A 16,876-nucleotide genomic window follows, 5' to 3' on the forward strand; every position below is an offset into this window, starting at 1 on the left:
TATGCAACCAGTTCCCACCTACTCTCAGGGGAGGACACAGCTCTTTCTCTCTGGTCATTTCTATTCACACAAGACAAAGCAGACAAGGAAAAGCAAAACCCATGGAGAAAAGCTTCTACTTAAGAAAAAGGTAAGACTGCTTCCATTATGCCGGAGGGAGAGCTGGGTCTGCCAGCTGCCTTTGGACAATTGAGTTCCTACTGGGTGCCAAGCAGGTCATTATCTCTTTTAATCCTCACAACAATTCTCTGAGGTAGGTATGATTATCCCCTTTTATAGATAAGGACAAAACCTGAGTTAGATTAAGTAATTTGCCTGAGATCACCAGCTAGGAAGGGACTATCAGAATGAAGTCTGAATCTGACTCAGGCAACACCCTCCCTCCATCATCCCCTGCTTTGCCACACTCACCTCTCCTCCCAAACCTGATTTATTCTTAACCCCATCTATAAATTCATTTAGATTTTTGACATTTGTGAGGACCATTCACAATGGTGGAGTCCCAGGGGTAAGAAGGCAGCCTGAAAGCCACCAGTAAGGCGATGTCTAAAACATCCCTCCTCTACCTCTCCCAGAGGGGTCTCCTACCATACTCTGACCTAACAACCCACAAGAGGGCAATGCACACAGCTCACCCAAAGCAGGTGACCACTGTGCATTTCTCCTCTATTGATTGCTTCAGCCCCCCAACGGTTATTCTCCCCAAGTTCCCAGCTACCTCGTTTCCCTCGTCAGGTGTTTCTCTTTCAGAGGAGACCTCCCCAGGCCTGTTAAAGCCCCAAAGTGCTTTTCATTTTTTCTGCGCAAATGCCAACATTCAAATATTTCCTCAGGTCAGTGGTTCTCAAAATGTTAGCCTGTCTGAGAATCACTTGGAGGGCTTACTAACTACTGCTGTCTTGTGAATTAAAAATGCTTGATGCTCAGGCCCATAGTATGTGCTTGGTAAATGTCTTCCTTTTCTATTTTAAATTTTAAGTTTTTCCTGATTTAAGTGTATCTCGGTGTTCCACAGGCTTTGGGCATCAGTTTCTACTTACCAGCAGTGAGTTCCTTAATGCATTCAGAAGGAGGAAGGAAAGTCGCGGTGGGGGGGGGGGTGTTCACCCCTTTATTTGTACTGTGTGAAAAAGCAAATGTACATACTTGTGTCCTCTCATGTCTGCATGGCATGCACTAAAGACGTTGTAGCATAACCACAGTTGTGCATCGTTTATGGGAAAATATCATTTCTTAAGAAAGTCACGCAGTTCAAATGTTTTTGAAATGTTGCAAGGAAAAGAGAGGTGCTCTTTAAGAACTAAAAGCAAATGGACGAGTCCAGCTGGTAAAATCTGCTAGAAGCTTTCTATAGCTACTGAGAGGCAAATACATTTGCTTAGAGGTTAGGCACTGATCAGAAGGGAAGCAGGGATAGACTCGGGAGACCTAGTAGTCAAAGAATCTTGCTTTTGGTGGGAAAAGACCACTAGGGAAGAAGGAATCTGGTAGTAATGGTTCTCAAAGTGTGATTCCTGGACCAGCAACACCAGCATCACCTGAGATCTTGACAGAACGCATATTCTCTGGTCTCACCCTAAACCTCCTGAATCAGAAACTGTGGGCATGGGGCCTAGAAATATATGTGTTAGCAAGCCCTCCGCAGGATTCTGATGAATCAGAAAGTTTGACAACACTGGCCTCGAGGAAATTTTTTCAAGAAAGGACCAAAAAGGGTAGAAAGTACATTGACCTGAGATTTTAGTTATGACTGGTCTGTCACTGCCACCAGAGTCTTTCATAAGGACAATGAAAAGCAACAGGAGGACAGAAGTCCAGATGATTCTCAACCCTGGCTGCACATTGGAATCACTGGAGGCACTTAAAAAATGCTGTTCCAAAGTGGCTTATGCTGAAAACAGCAAAAAACCAAATACCCTAAAAGACACACAAAACCCCCCACCCTGTGCTACCTCCTAGCCATTCTTATTTCATTGTCCTGAGGTGGGGCCTCAGAGTTCCATATTTTTTTTTTTTAACGTTTATTTATTTTTGAGACAGAGAGACAGAGCATGAACAGGGGAGGGGCAGAGAGAGAGGGAGATACAGAATCTGAAACGGGCTCCAGGCTCTGAGCTGTCAGCACAGAGCCCAATGCGGGGCTCGAACTCACAGACCGTGAGATCATGACCCGAGCCGAAGTCGGATGCTTAACCGACCGAGCCACCCAGGCACCCCAGAGTTCCATATTTTTAACAGTTCGTCAGATGACTCTAGTGTGGTGGCCCGTGTTGAGAATTATTATTGTTATTTTTAATGTTTTTATTTATTTTTGAGGGGGGGAGGAGTAGAGAGGGGGGAGGTCAGAGGATCTGAAGCAGGCTCCACCAGCGAGCTGGATGTGGGGCTCAAACTCATGAAGTGTGGACTCATGACCTGAGCCAAAGTTGGAAGCTCAACTGCCTGAGCCACCCAGGCGCCCCTGTGTTGACAATTACCATTGTAGAGACTTGAAGTCTGGAACACTGCAAAACTTAAAATACCGTGACAGAAAGTTAGTCACATTTTCTTAAATTTTCTAAATTTAATTAAGGGCTGGATGATAACAGCTGTCATTTAGCTGAGTTACCAGACCTGTCATGATGAGGAGACAATGTACATTGCAAAGCTACTGCCATTGTTCCTACTGTGACCTGTTAGCAGCCTTTAAAGGTCTGCTGGGCCCATATACAGTAGGGGTGTATACCTTTAAACTGAGCCCGTGGCCCCTTTACAACTATCCTCTGTGTGAGGGGAAAGTAGTGAAGCTCAGGGAAGAAACTTTGGTCTCAGAGTGAGAAAATTCACACTGGAGCACCTGCCTTGCCACTAACAAGCTATACCGCTAGGTCAAATAACTTAAATGCTCCGCACTTGTTTCTTTATCTGTTCCACCCAGTAAGTTTCCTTCCGGCTTAAAAATAAAAGCTTTACTCATGGTTTCTTTTGTTTCAGGAAAAGTGGACATTTTTACATTTATATATTGTTAAGAGACAACCTAGTTCAATGCACCACAGATCTCAACTTTTGAGTGTTATTCCTTTGACTTTTTTTAAAAATTAAAGTTAACCTTTCACTTTCTGATACCTTTATGGATATTCTAAGGGAAATGCAGAAGTTGCCAGAATTACGCTCACACTATGAACTGAGAATGTCCACTTTACCTCTTCCAACTGAAAAATCACAAATGACACCAGGTACAATCTGTTAAGTTACCTGGAAAGTCAAGTTTTGATGAAAGAAATGGAATTGGCCATGGAAAGTAAGAAGCTTCCCTGGCTGTCTTTATTTTCAACTACTGTTCGAGGTGTTTATGTTTGATTTCATGATTCTTTTTTACTTTTTATTCTTGAAGCCAACTTATACGCTGAGAAGGGCTTGGCTAAAGCACATTCTTTTCCTCTTATAAATGATGCTCCAGATCGTATGCAATTCTGAGAGGTACCATATGAAGCGTATCACACAATTATTACGGTCCATTCATCATAGTTGGTTTCAACAGCTGGATTTGGAAACCATACAAGGATCAGATTCTAAATGGAGTACTTAGGAAGGAGATAGATATGGCCTCTACCTTTATTGCTCCTGCAGTCTATCCTTTTTGCATTTTAATGTTGTAAATATTTCTTCCGCTGTAGCATAAAACATCTCTCTTTTCCATCTCTCTCCCATCCCTCCTACCCTCCCTCTTTCCCTCTTACTCTAGCATATCTCCGAGAACTATTAACTCAGAAAAGTTCATTAGAGAGTTTCATATAAACTTTCATTTTGAGGCACAGGTCAACCAATAAATGCCAGTTTTCGATCATATTCTTTTAACAAACCTTGATACACATATGTCTGTCAATACACATATGCACATGTACATGCACACACATCCATACGTATGTGCCCCCTCCCCACTTTTGCAGCCTCAAGAGAAAAACCATTTTCTTCTCTTTCACTGACAGATGATCTTGGAGGTAGTCAGGTGCTCCAGGACTAGAGGGTGAAGTAGGAAGTCCTGGGCTGGAGGAAACAAGACCTCCTCTAGTTAAAGATGCACAGTACCTTCTAACTAGCATGAAACAATAACCAATTGTTTTCAGGGAAGATAGAGATATAATGCTGGATTAAAAAAATCTTTTATATAATTGGGGGAAAAATGATATTGTGATTCAGTAAGCAGAGCCTATGTTGCACCTCTCTCATTTGGATCTATGCGGCTTGTGAAGAATATTTTTCATTAAAATCATATTTTAAAACGCACTGCATTTAAAGCCATAGTCTTGAATTGCTGTACCTCAAAGATTCAAATCAAGTTAAAAAAAAATAATCATGTTGCTCTCAATTAATACCAGTAGGGCACCTGGGTGGCTCAGTCAGTTAAGCGTCAGACTCTTGATTTTGGCTCAGGTCATGATCTCTGCATTTTGAGATCGAGCCCCATGTTGGGCTCTGTGCTGAGCATGGGGCCTGCTCAGGATTCTCTCTCTCCCTCTCTCTCTGCCCCTCCCCTGTTCATGTCCAAACTCTCTCTCTCTCTCAAAATAAGTTTTTTTTTAATCAAGACTTTAACAAAAAAGTAAAATAATATCAGTGAGATCAAAATTATTTGAAGCAGTGATAAATAACAATTATTTAACACATTGTAAGTTACATTTTATCTTCTTTTCAATTTCCTATTCATATATACTTATAATACATGTTATATATAATTAGATAATATGTATTGTATATAAGTATAAATTATATAATCTATTGTATTATGTATACATATATAAATAATATATTTACATTATAATTATATATAAATCTATTGATATTTCATGTTGATAATGAAAGACCATCTATGTAGGGGACAATCTGTGACAGAAAAGTAATAACAAAAAGATCCCTAAGTAGATGAATTAGGGTATTGGGCTTACCTACAAGTAAAGGCAGTTACCCTTTTTTGAAAACTGACAAACCAAAACCTCTACAAATCTTATTGAAGACTTATAAGAAGGTGATTGCTTTCATTCAGCAAGAGAGATGCAAAGGGCATATCAAGATAAATTCTCCAACTATGAGTTTTGAAGTATTTCAAATACATATCAAGAGTTTGACAAATAGAGTTCCTTTATGGTATAATGTGTGTGGTCTCTATGAGACTTGGGGAATTAGATACCTAGGAGACTTCTAAAATTTCATTTTATGCCCACTGACACTCAATCATACCTCTTGCTCTCTTCTTCCATCATATCTGAATATAAACAAAAAATTTCAAGTGAGAGAAATTTCAAGCTAAAAACAAAAATGGATCACTAGGTAGATAGAAATATAGGTGTATGGTTGAGGAATACTTGAACACCCCCACCAAAGTCTCCATACCCTTTGAAACCAACCCTATTAATAAAAACTTATTTGAGCTCATATCCATGATATTATATCTTTATTTATAAATTGTGTAAAGTTACTATTGTACCAATATATAGTTTTCAATAATACTTACTAGAGTAAAATATTTTTATGTTTATAGCATATCCAATGTGACATTTTCCTTGTATTTTTAGCATTTTAATCTACCTTATCATCTTTCTCTATCTTTCATCAGGTGTGAGATGTAATTTTTGTTTACTGAACATTTTCAAGCTCTTACGACTTCCTAGGTACTATGCTAAGAGTTCTAGGTGATACATAGATAAAATGGACTTGTCCTGTCTCATCTAGTGTGTTCCTAGTGCCTGTGAAAAAGACGTACCCTAGCCAGAAAAGCAATTTTTGAATTAATGGGGCATATGGTTCAATGTAGGCTGTGGTTTGTTACCTGCTAGTCCTTCATCCAAATGCTAAGGTATAAAGTTGGAAATTTTATTATATATATGCATAAAATGTATATGCATTAAATAGATATACTATAATATATAGCTATATATATAAATATGTATCTATATATATAAATATATATTGCTATATATATAGCATAGTATATATGTACTTTATAGCTATATAGTATATATAAAATATAATCCCTATTATATATTTATCTTTAAAAAAAATTTAACGTTTACTTATATTTGAGAGAGAGAGAGAGACCGAGCGCAAGCAAGGGAGGGGCAGAGAGAGAGGGAGACAGAATCTGAAGCAGGGTCCAGGCTCTGAGCTGTCAGCACAGAGCCTGAAGCCGGGCTGGAACTCACCAGCTGTGAGATCATGACGTGAGCCGAAGTTGGACACTTAACCAACTGAGCCACCGAGGCGCCCCTGTATATTTATCTTTTAAATTAAAAAAAAAAACTGTTTATTTATTTTTGAGAGAGAGCTCATGGGGGATTGGGGTGGGGGAGGGGCAATGAGAGGGAGACAGAGGATCTGGCTCTGCGCAGTTGAGCGTGACATGGGGCTCGAGCTCGAGAACCATGAGATCATGACCTGAACGGAAGTCAGACGCTTAACTGACTGAGCTACCGAGGCGCCCCTATTTTTCTTTTGATTTAAAGTGTTTCATTTCCATTACTAGTAGACAGTATCAATGCATATATTGTAAATGAGGAAACTGTAGTGTATTATTAGCTCTTAATCATAAGTAGATGTGAATATAAGACATATAAATTATTTGATTTTCGGATAGGCTAAGAACAGGATTAAGAAGCAAAGTCTATTTGAGAACCCTGTGGCAAGCACTGTACTGAATTTTTCTATTGTGCACTTTCTCATCTTATCCTGAAAATACTTCATAAACTAAGTACTTTTCATTACTTTTAGCTTACCAATCAAACAAACAAACAAACAAAAACAGGCTTTAAGAGAGATTCTGTGATTTATCCAATATGACAGTCACAAAAGGGTAGATCTCAGCTTAAAAGTCAGATCAAGATTAAAATTCAGATCATTCTGCATAATAGCTAACTCAATTCTAGATTGATTTTCCTACCTTCTTACTAATAAGGATGCTCCAGTGCTCCATCGAGATTAAAATCAACAGCATTTCAATATAGTTTATGGGGGCATGTTCGGATAAGTCACTTGTAAGTAAGCATTCTTGTGGTTTGCTTTATTATGAATTAGTGATAACATAGGCTATCAGCCCTGCCAAATTTTAATATACATTCAATAACTGTTTTTATAACAGTTAAACCTTTGTCTTGAAAAAATGTGAGTGGGTAATTGTCAAAAATATGAAATACAGTCAGCCAGACTAGAAGACTAATTGCTTAAACTTTTCCTGCAATTATATATATTTCCTTTATACAAGCACATAATACAAAATAGCACAGCACTAAAGTTGTGTCGCAGGTTAATCTATTTGTCTCTGATGAGAGATTTTAACCTTGCCCTAACTGCAGCATCTCTGTGTGTCTTCTAACTTCTAGATAAAACTTCTTAAAAGAGATAATATTTTCTTAGGGAAACTTCATGGTCCCCCTCCTTGAAATATTCCTTGGCTCTGGAGACCGCATCCTGGGGTCAAGAGGTTGCCCCTGACCTCAATCCCCTCTAGGGTAACACATCAGCTAAACTCTTTAATGAGTGCCTCAGAAACGTAATCCTAATAAAGAGAGCCATATGGGAATGATAGATGCATTTTGTACAGAGACAGAGAGGCGTGTTGAAAGCCTCAGTATCCACAGAATCCGTTAAATAATTCTTCACTAATTTTTATTGCTTTGTATCAGTCTTGTGCCAGATGCTGTAGTTTTCTACTCAATGTGTTGCAAAGTGATGACCGAAGCAGTTTTCTACGTGGACGGGAAAAGGTGCCGTATGTGGCAGTTATTTACATTTTGTGATATGGGGGATACGTACATCAAACATTTCATTGGTCTTTTGTGGACGGATGTTCTATTGTTTTACTTATATTGGTACAAATTTACCGCACAGTGATATGACATTGCTTTTCTGTACTTTTGATTTCTGTGTAAAGTCATTTTATAAAGAAGTTTATTTTACTGAATCAAAGACTACTGACCTGGGACACCTGGGTGGCTCGCTCAGTTGGTCTGACTTTGGCTCAGGTCATGAGCTGGGGGTTTGTGAGTTCAAGCTGACTGCTGTTAGCCTGTCTTCACAGAGCCCACTTCCGATCCTTGTCCCTCTCTCTCTCTGCACCTTCCTTGCTTGCGCTCTCCCCAAAATAAATAAATATTAAAAAAAAAAGACTACTGACCCTGCGACTGATTAAATAATATAATCGTTTAAAAATAAATGGTATTACATCTCTATTTTTGCAGCAAGGCAATAGTTTCACTGTAAAGAAGTAAAGTGGGCAGAAGAAACAATTGTCTAAGTAATCTATATTAAAGAACAGAAAACAAAAAGAAGAGAAAAGGAATGTTTTATCAGAGATGATTATACACTAGTAGAAAGTAGATTTTGATAAAAATGAAAAATCCAGATACTTGTCTAAGTTCTTACATCTGGTAATAATACATTCGGCTGTTTCATTTAATGCTAAAATATTGTGAATTAGTATTTAAAAAGCATTACTAAGAAGTAAAACTATTTCTATTTGAGATGACATGATATTGTATATAGAAAACACTAAGGAATCCACCAAGGAACTATTAGAACTAATGAACAAATTCCACCAGGTTGTGGCAACAAGATCAAGATATAAAAGTCAACATATTGTATGCATATATAAGAGTTTATATTCTACTATATATACTCTTGCAGTGACCAATTCAAACATAAGATCAAGAAAACAGTTTCATTCAAAATAGCATCAAAAATAATAAGATCCTGGGGCGCCTGGGTGGCTCAGTCGCTTGAGTGTCCAACTCGATTTTGGCTCAGGTCATGATCTCAGGGTCATGTGATTGAGCCCTGCATCGGGCTCCTTGTTGGATTGACCATGGAGCTTGCTTAAGATATTCTCTCTCTCTCTCTCTCTCTCTCTCTCTCTCTCTCTCTCTCTCTCAAATAAATAAATAAATAATAAAAAATGTTAAGAATAAAATGCTTAGGAATGAGTTTAACAAAATATATGCAAAACTAATACTCTGAAAACTACAAAATATTCTAAAAAGAAACTAATGAATTAAGTAAAGAGAAAGACATCTTGTGTTCATGAACTGAAAAAGTTAATATTACTAATATGGCAATACTTCCCTAACTGATCTATAAATTCAGCACAATCCCTATCAGAATCCCAGCTGGCTTCTTTGTAGAAACTGACATTGTGATCCCCAAATGCATATATAAAAGCCAAATATCCAAAATAGCCAAGGCATATTAGGGGAAGAGAAAGTTGCAGGACTTACATTTCTCAATTTTAAAACCAACTACAAAACGAAAGTAATTGCGACAACATAGTATTGGCATAAAGATAGGCATATAGATCTATCAATAGAATTGGAAGTCTAGAAATCAGCCCACATATCTATGGTCAATTGTTTTTCAGTGAGTGTTCCAACACTATTCAATATGGGAAAAAGAGTATTTTTGCTAAATGGCACTAAAACAACTCTATATCCACCTTGAACAGAATGAAGTTGGACTACTACTTCAATATTGCATGTGAAAATTAATTTGAAATATATTAAAGACCAAAGTATAAAAGCTAAAACTGGGGTGCATGGGTGGTTCACTTGGTTGAGCATCTGACTCTTGATTTCAGCTCAGGTCACGATCCCAGGATCTTGGAACTGAGCCCCATGTCAGGCTCTGTGCTGAGTGTGGAGCCTGCTTAAGAGTCTCTCTCTCTCTCTCTCTCTCTCTCTCTCTCTCTCTCTCTCTCTCCCCCCCCCCCTCCCTCCCTTTGCCCCTCTCCTCCACTCATGTGTGTGCTTTCTCTTTCTCTCTTTCTCAAATATATTTTTAAAAAAGCTAAAACTATAAAACTCTTAGAAGAAAACATAGTGATAAATCTTCATGATCTTGGATTTGACAATGGTTTTTTAGATACACTTCAAAAACATAAGCAACAAAAGAAAAATATTAAATAGACTTTACCAAAATTAAAATTTTTTGTGCTTCAGAGGACAGTCTCAAAAGGGTGAAAAGACAACTCTTGTTAATAAAAGAAATTATATACAAATCATACATCTGCTAAGGGGATGGTATCTAGAATATAGGAAGGACTCCTACAGTTCAATACTGAAAAGATAAACCATTTACGAAATGGGCAAACAGTCAGATAATGACAAGTCTTGGTGGGAATGTAAAGAAATTTGAATCCTCATTACATAGGTGGTAGGAATGTGAAATGGTACAACCATTTTGGGAAGCAACGTGGCAATTCTTCAAAAAGTTAAACATGGGGCTGTCATTTGACCCAAGAATTCCACACCTAGGTATATATTCAGGAGAAATAAAGACATATACATGTAAAGATACGTACACTAATTTTCATAGAAGCATTATTCATAATAGCCAAAGGGTGAAAACAACCCAAATGTCCATCAACTAATGAGTGGATAAACAAAATGTGATTTAATACATATAGTGGAATATTATTCAGTCAATAATAAATATGAATTACTGATACATGCTATAATATAAATGAACCATAATATTTTTATGCTAAGAGAAAAATCAATCACAAAATATCACATATTATGAGATTCCATTCATATAAAATATTCAGAATGGGTAAATTTACGGAGATAGAAAGTAAATTAGTAGTTTCCTATGACAGGGCTCGGAGTCTAGGTGGGTGGGGTGATAACTAAAGGCTATAGGATTTCTTTTGGGAGTGATAATGATGCTTTGAAACTGATTGTGTTGATTGGTTGTACAACTCTGTGAATATACCAAAATCCATTGTTATACACTCTAAGTTTGTGAATTGTATGATACATGAATTGTATTTCAGTAAAGCTGTTACCAAAAAAGAAGGTACTATTTTGTAAGCAACAGTCACATACTTTTAATAGTATGCATCTAGCCTTTTCAATATGGATTTTCCAGTTATATTTGTGCAAAATAAGGAAAAGTTTTGACTGTTTTTTGAAGAGAACTTTATTTGGTTTGGATGAATAAACATCCAATATACTTTCCAAGTACAGATTGATTTAAAGTTTGGGCTGTCCCTTATTAGCATTGTGAAGTGAATGGTCACAAAGGTCAAGGGATGTGAAATTGGAGAACAAATTCTTTAGACATTTTTCTTTCTTAAACAGGTGCACCCTATCTAGAGAAACAGTTGGTGTAACCCTTATATCCATTTTTTTTGTTGTTGATATCTCAGTAGAAAATACTATTTTCAGAAAGTATTGTCTTGCCAGTGAGTTATACATTTACAACCTATCATTCTTGCCCAGCTATGAAAATAATCTTAGGGCATCACACCAGAATCCTGAAGAGCTGGTGCAGGAGCCAATTGTGTTTGCCTCTTGTCTCTCTTTTGCCTCTGAGCCTTTCTACTTAATACATCTGAAAAATGTATTAGTCACAGTGGTTTTATGTTCTGCTTTCGTGAAGCTCTAAGTGAGCTGTTGCACTTCCGAACTAAAATTTCCCTGCTCTCTGCCATCTTTCACCCTGTGCTTTTCCAGACCTAAAATGTCAAAGTATCAAGCAGATGGAATTACATTTGGAACATTGGTTTTGTAGAGAATGACTCCATGCTTTTAGCCGATCTGTAGTTGTATTATTTTTTTTAAACAATGGACTGCTAATAAAAGACTTACTGAATCCAGTCCTCTGTCTCAAGTAACTACCGTATTTAGATAAAATGTTTGATACTATAAAATAAAATCAGCACAGGCCATTTGCTGAGGGAACCAGGAAGTGATAGTAGGCCAGATTTTTGTCCAATAATTCGCTAGAAGAAAGAGGTTTTAGGTACACTTGGATATGCTTCAATATCTTTTTTGTGTGCATTTGGGCTAAAGAAGCTAAAATACTTCTTCTAGCCCCTTTTAAGCAGACGGTTAGCATGGCTTCCTTTTTGCCAGGGTCATTTTGTTATACCCCTTAAAAGGATTGGAACTATGGTGTTCTTCTTCTTAACTAAAAGTGCACAAAGACATATTCCTGTGATTGGGAGAAGAGTCTTTTTGCTTTCCCCTGTCCCTTCACATATTGGCTTTTGGAGCTATGAGGCTATGATTACGTCTTAATGCATTGTTGAATATGGCTGGGGAAAACACAGGGATACGTACTGCAAAACAACTTACGGGGAATCAGGAGTCTCCTGGCTCTCTCACTTTCTTTAGTTTTGGCTAATAATTTCATCATTCAGTACATATTTATATGCTGCTACTAGGTACAAGATACTATCTAGATATTGAAACTCATTCAATTTCACTCTTCTCTGCAAAATGAAACATGATCTTAAGCTGTAAACTTGATTATTCTATGATCCAAAGAGCAGAGGTGAACACATTTGACTTTCTTCCAAAGAAATCACAATTTTTACCCATACTTACACACTTAATACAGTGCTTTCTCATTCACTGAGATGTTCCCTATTTTTCTAGGTGGTGTTAATAAAGTCTTGTACATGTCTTGAACTAAACTGAAAGTCACTCTAAATGAACATTGTGCACATGTATTTATAACACTAGGGTAATGTCACTGGTGGGGGGATGGGAAGGAAAAGGCTATATTTCCATATTTTTAAGGGTACCTGCCTTTTCTTGCCCTGCCCCTCCCAATTTGAGGAGTTAAGTGGCCAAAAGAACATGTTCATCCAGACCTGGATCCCTTCCTTTTAGCTACCTAGGATTCCAGAATTTCCTGTTAACAGGGCCCCCACACTGCAGGTGTATGGGGTGGTCAGGCTGGTCTTGGAGCCAGATGAAACCTTCAGGTTGGGGTGTCCTCATGTGTGTGCATCAGGAATATGAGGAGAAGGGAGAGTGGACTCCAGGCCATCCGAATTTTGAGGCTGGGACTGGGAGTACATATAAACTATTCTTTATAAGACATCCTCCTATGTGTATATTTCCATGGTTTCTTCCTGTGTTCTGCAAGGAACACACATCTTTAGAACAAATTAACTGTAAACCTTGCCAAAATGGTAAAGTTGATTAAGATCTCCCCTTAACCTCTCCTTTATTCATCTCTTAATATTGGTGATTTCTTCCCAGTATATCCCCATGTTTGTTACAGGCCATTCTTAGTCCTCCTGCAGCCATGGGCTACCTCACCTGGACCGGACCCTCTCCTTCGATGCACCTCATCCCTGCTGACCCCAAATCAACATGGCTAGGACTCCCTTTATTCCAGAAAGTGCTGTGCTTCTGTAAGTAGCTTACGTACTTAATTAAATGAATTTTGATGATTTATTTACCAATTAATGTATTCTTTTTTCCAGGCAACAGAAGGCTTAATCTTGTTAAAATCTACTTCTGCTCAGAAGGCATGTGTAAGGAAAGCAACCTCCACAGTGAAACAAAAACTCAGTACATCCCAGATTTTAGGAATTTGAATCATCTGGTGAGGATCAGTCTTGATACTGTTCCCTGGGTCCATTTGGATTTTTCTCATTCTGCTTAGTTTCTATCACTTCTGTTACCATCACCCCTGGGCCAGTCTCCCCCGGTGCACGTACAGTCTCTTGTTAGTGAGAGGAAAACTTTCGTAAATACTTACTTCTTTCTCAGTACTAAAACAGAATAAAGGGGAGACAGATTACAAGAAACGTAAAAATCTTGTTTACCGATCACCATCTGTTCTGCTATAACACAATTGTTGAAATCTTAAGAAACCTTGAGTTCTCAATAATCACGTAGGAAAACAATTATTTCAATAGAAAAAGGTAGGAATGGCAGTTAGGAGGATACAGATTCTGAAAACAAAGTTATCTTAAAGAGCAACACTTATGATCCTTGGCTGGAATTTCAGGTAGGCTGCCAGGGGAGTTCTTGTCTGGCAGGCCTGATGCCCTTCCCACCACACCATATCATGGCCTTTGCCTGTGGGGAAAGTTGTTTCTTCAGGGCACTGCTGGCAGATGAAGAAGCAGCCCTTGGATCCTGCTTTCAAGCTGGGGAGACTCAGGCAGGAGCGCCACCCACAGGAGGTTGGGCTAAATGCATAACTCTGGGAAAGATGAAGCAACGTAGAAGAAAAATCCAGGCCGGAAGCGATGGTCAAGGTCGTACTGGAAAAACAGGGTAAAATATCTGGCAGAAAGGCCAAGTTAGATTGTAAATTGAAGAATGACAAATGTCATCAGTAACAAAAAGGTTAGAAACTGATCGGAACATAGTGTATAAATCAGGGCAATTGGTTCTGGACCAAGAACCTGAACAGTGATTGGAAGCAGCTGTCATCTGATGTCTTCAGTGCCTCATGGATTTAAGGGCTCATGACTTAAAATGAAAAGTAGAAAACATGGTCCCTGTTTTATGTAGCTCATACCTCTCAATTAACTTCCCTAAGTATGACTTGAAGGAAGCTACAATTTATTACCAGCGTCTCTCAATAGATAAAGTAAGATACAAAGGAGTTACAGGATTTGATAATGGTTCCCAATTAAACAGACACAACCAGACCTTGACTTTTCTAAAATCCAAATCAGCATTGTGTTATTATGTGTTGGCTTCTCAGGAAAATTGTCTTAAATAGTTTTTCTTGACCTATCAAATGGCTTAATTACTCTTTTTCTGTTAGTATCCAAAGACCTATATAAAAATTGCATTAGCCTAAAAAATCTATTAATTAAGGTTGGTTAACATGTGGAGGAACAAATTGGTTATGTAATCATGTATACTATAATGGTCAATAAATTATATAGGTCTGTAATAAACAGTGTTCAAGTATTTTATAAAAATAACAGTTTACTCTTGAATAATTATGCAGGCCAAACTTCCAGAAATCAGTAGGAGTTTAAATTTTATTTTGAAATTACTTAGGTTATTTTTAGTCTCTTCTAAATTAGAAATTAGATCCCCTTCTGTGTATTAGTAATTATTTGGAAACTTCGAGTGATCTAATTTAATCAAAATAATTGCCAATACTGTTATTGTTCTTGATAGCTCCCAGTGCAGTAATGCTTCGAGGCAAATACTAGATTTTTTTTTTAATTTTTTTTAATGTTTATTTATTTTTGAGACAGAGAGAGACAGAGCATGAATGGGGGAGGGGCAGAGAGAGAGGGAGACACAGAATTGGAAGCAGGCTCCAGGCTCTGAGCCATCAGCCCAGAGCCTGACGCGGGGCTCGAACTCACGAACGGTGAGATCGCGACCTGAGCTGAAGTCGGACGCTCAACCGATTGGGCCACCCAGGCACCCCAATACTAGATTTTTAATTGAAGTAAAGGACAATATCCTTAAAATATATTTTAAGAAAATTTAGGAATTTACATTACATGTACACTCTTTCTGGAATACATAATCTACTGGGAAACGTTATGAAGAGTAAAAACCTGTTTTTCTCTCTAGAACAGTTATCAGGAGAGGCTTTCAGAGTACTTTGCAATCAATTTTTATTATCAGTCCTTTATAAAACCCCTCAAAATCCAATAATTGACTCATAAACCAAATAGTAAATGGAAAGAGGAAACATTAAGAAGCATGGTTCATTATGCATGGCATCAAAAGCAGAGGCCTGAATTATGATTAATGCATTTGGTTATGGATAAGCATGCACATAGAGCCACATTTTCAAGTTTTGATTTTTTTTAACTTTTTTTTTTGAGAGAGAGAGAGAGAAAGAGAGAGTGCATATTAGAGCAGGAGCAGGAGAAGGGAGGGGCAGAGGGAAAGAGAGAGAGAGAATCCCAAGCAGGGCTCAGTCCCATGACCATGTATGTGTTCATTACCTGAGGTGAAATCAAGAGTCAGATGCTTAACTGACTGAGCCACGCAGGTGCCCCTCAAGTTTTGGTCTTTACTAAAACTTTAATTTTATCAGACTCAGTCACAGCCATTTCAGTTGTGTTGCTATCATTACCTCCTCTGTTTCGATGTTCTATAGTGCAGATCAGAGACATTAACACTGATGTGCCCTGGGAGAAAACAATTTTCAAAGAAATTTGAAACTCTGAGGATAGCAACAATTTTGAAAAAATAAAAAACATGTGTGTCGCAGACTGTGAGTCTAGAGTTCTCTCTTGTCCAGCAAAAGGGCAGATGCAGAATTGAATGCAAAAGAGGCTAATGTCTGGGAGGAGGCAAGAGACCCAAAGAGGGGTTTTGTCTCCATATTTAATGAGCTCTCAAGATATTACCCATGTGAAGAAAACAAGATCTTACACACATGAACGTGGAGAAAACAATCAGACAGTAATCATTAACTTGTGTGTGTAAGAAGCAAAGGGTCTGGGGGAGGCAACTGGAGTTTGTGATATTGGCATCACATGGAAATTAATTTTCTGCAGGTGATATAACAAGGTAGTTGTGATCCTATTACAATATCTCGCTAGCTAAGCTCTGGTACTTTTGCCTCTTGGTGGCGACTTTCCACCCTAAGCTTTTTTCTAACCCATTTATGTAAGTTGCACCTATTTCCCCACAGATGTGGGCCAGTAATTATATATTAGAATATTCACCTGATAGTAGATAGTCTGCATGGACATGGAAAAGGAGAAGTTTTCGGAGAAAGTTAAAAAAAAACTGGTAAGTAAAAATGTTAATGAGGTCCTGATAGAAAAGACAACACGGGGGGATGCTTTAGTATGGTCACATAAGTACACCTTTGTGTTCTGTCCATTAAATTAAGTGTGCATTTAAAATATTTACTGCTGAAACACTGTAGTTGCCAGAAATATTCACTCTTGGTTATTGAAATCAATACTTTTGTGTTCCTTTGGCTAATGTTAACATCATTTTGGCAAATGACACTAGTGCCCATTTATAAAATCTTTTAACTTTTCTTCAAAAATATATTCTAAGATGGTAAAATATTGACTGTTCAGATTACTTGGCGAGGGTTAGCTCTAGTGATATCTGCATTTTCCTAAAAATAATATTCATTTTACCTGTTTTTATATTTAAAAGTG

At 37.8% G+C, this 16,876-nt stretch overlaps 1 long non-coding RNA gene across 3 annotated transcripts in view; it reads right to left on the reverse strand.

Annotated features, from left to right (window-relative positions):
- The window catches only part of LOC125922858 (uncharacterized), a 31,878-nt gene that overhangs the window by 5,618 nt on the left and 9,384 nt on the right, over positions 1-16,876 (reverse strand). Inside the window, exon 5 of one of the 3 annotated variants that reach the window (XR_007457808.1) lies at positions 13,057-13,534. The exons of the other annotated variants lie outside the window; for them this stretch is intronic. This is a non-coding gene — a long non-coding RNA (uncharacterized LOC125922858). Of the gene's footprint in view, positions 1-13,056; positions 13,535-16,876 lie in introns of those variants that run through there. 3 annotated transcript variants of the gene reach the window in all.

The sequence above is a fragment of the Panthera uncia genome, chromosome B1, assembly GCF_023721935.1.
Source record: "Panthera uncia isolate 11264 chromosome B1, Puncia_PCG_1.0, whole genome shotgun sequence".
NCBI classification, from domain to species: Eukaryota; Metazoa; Chordata; class Mammalia; order Carnivora; family Felidae; genus Panthera; species Panthera uncia.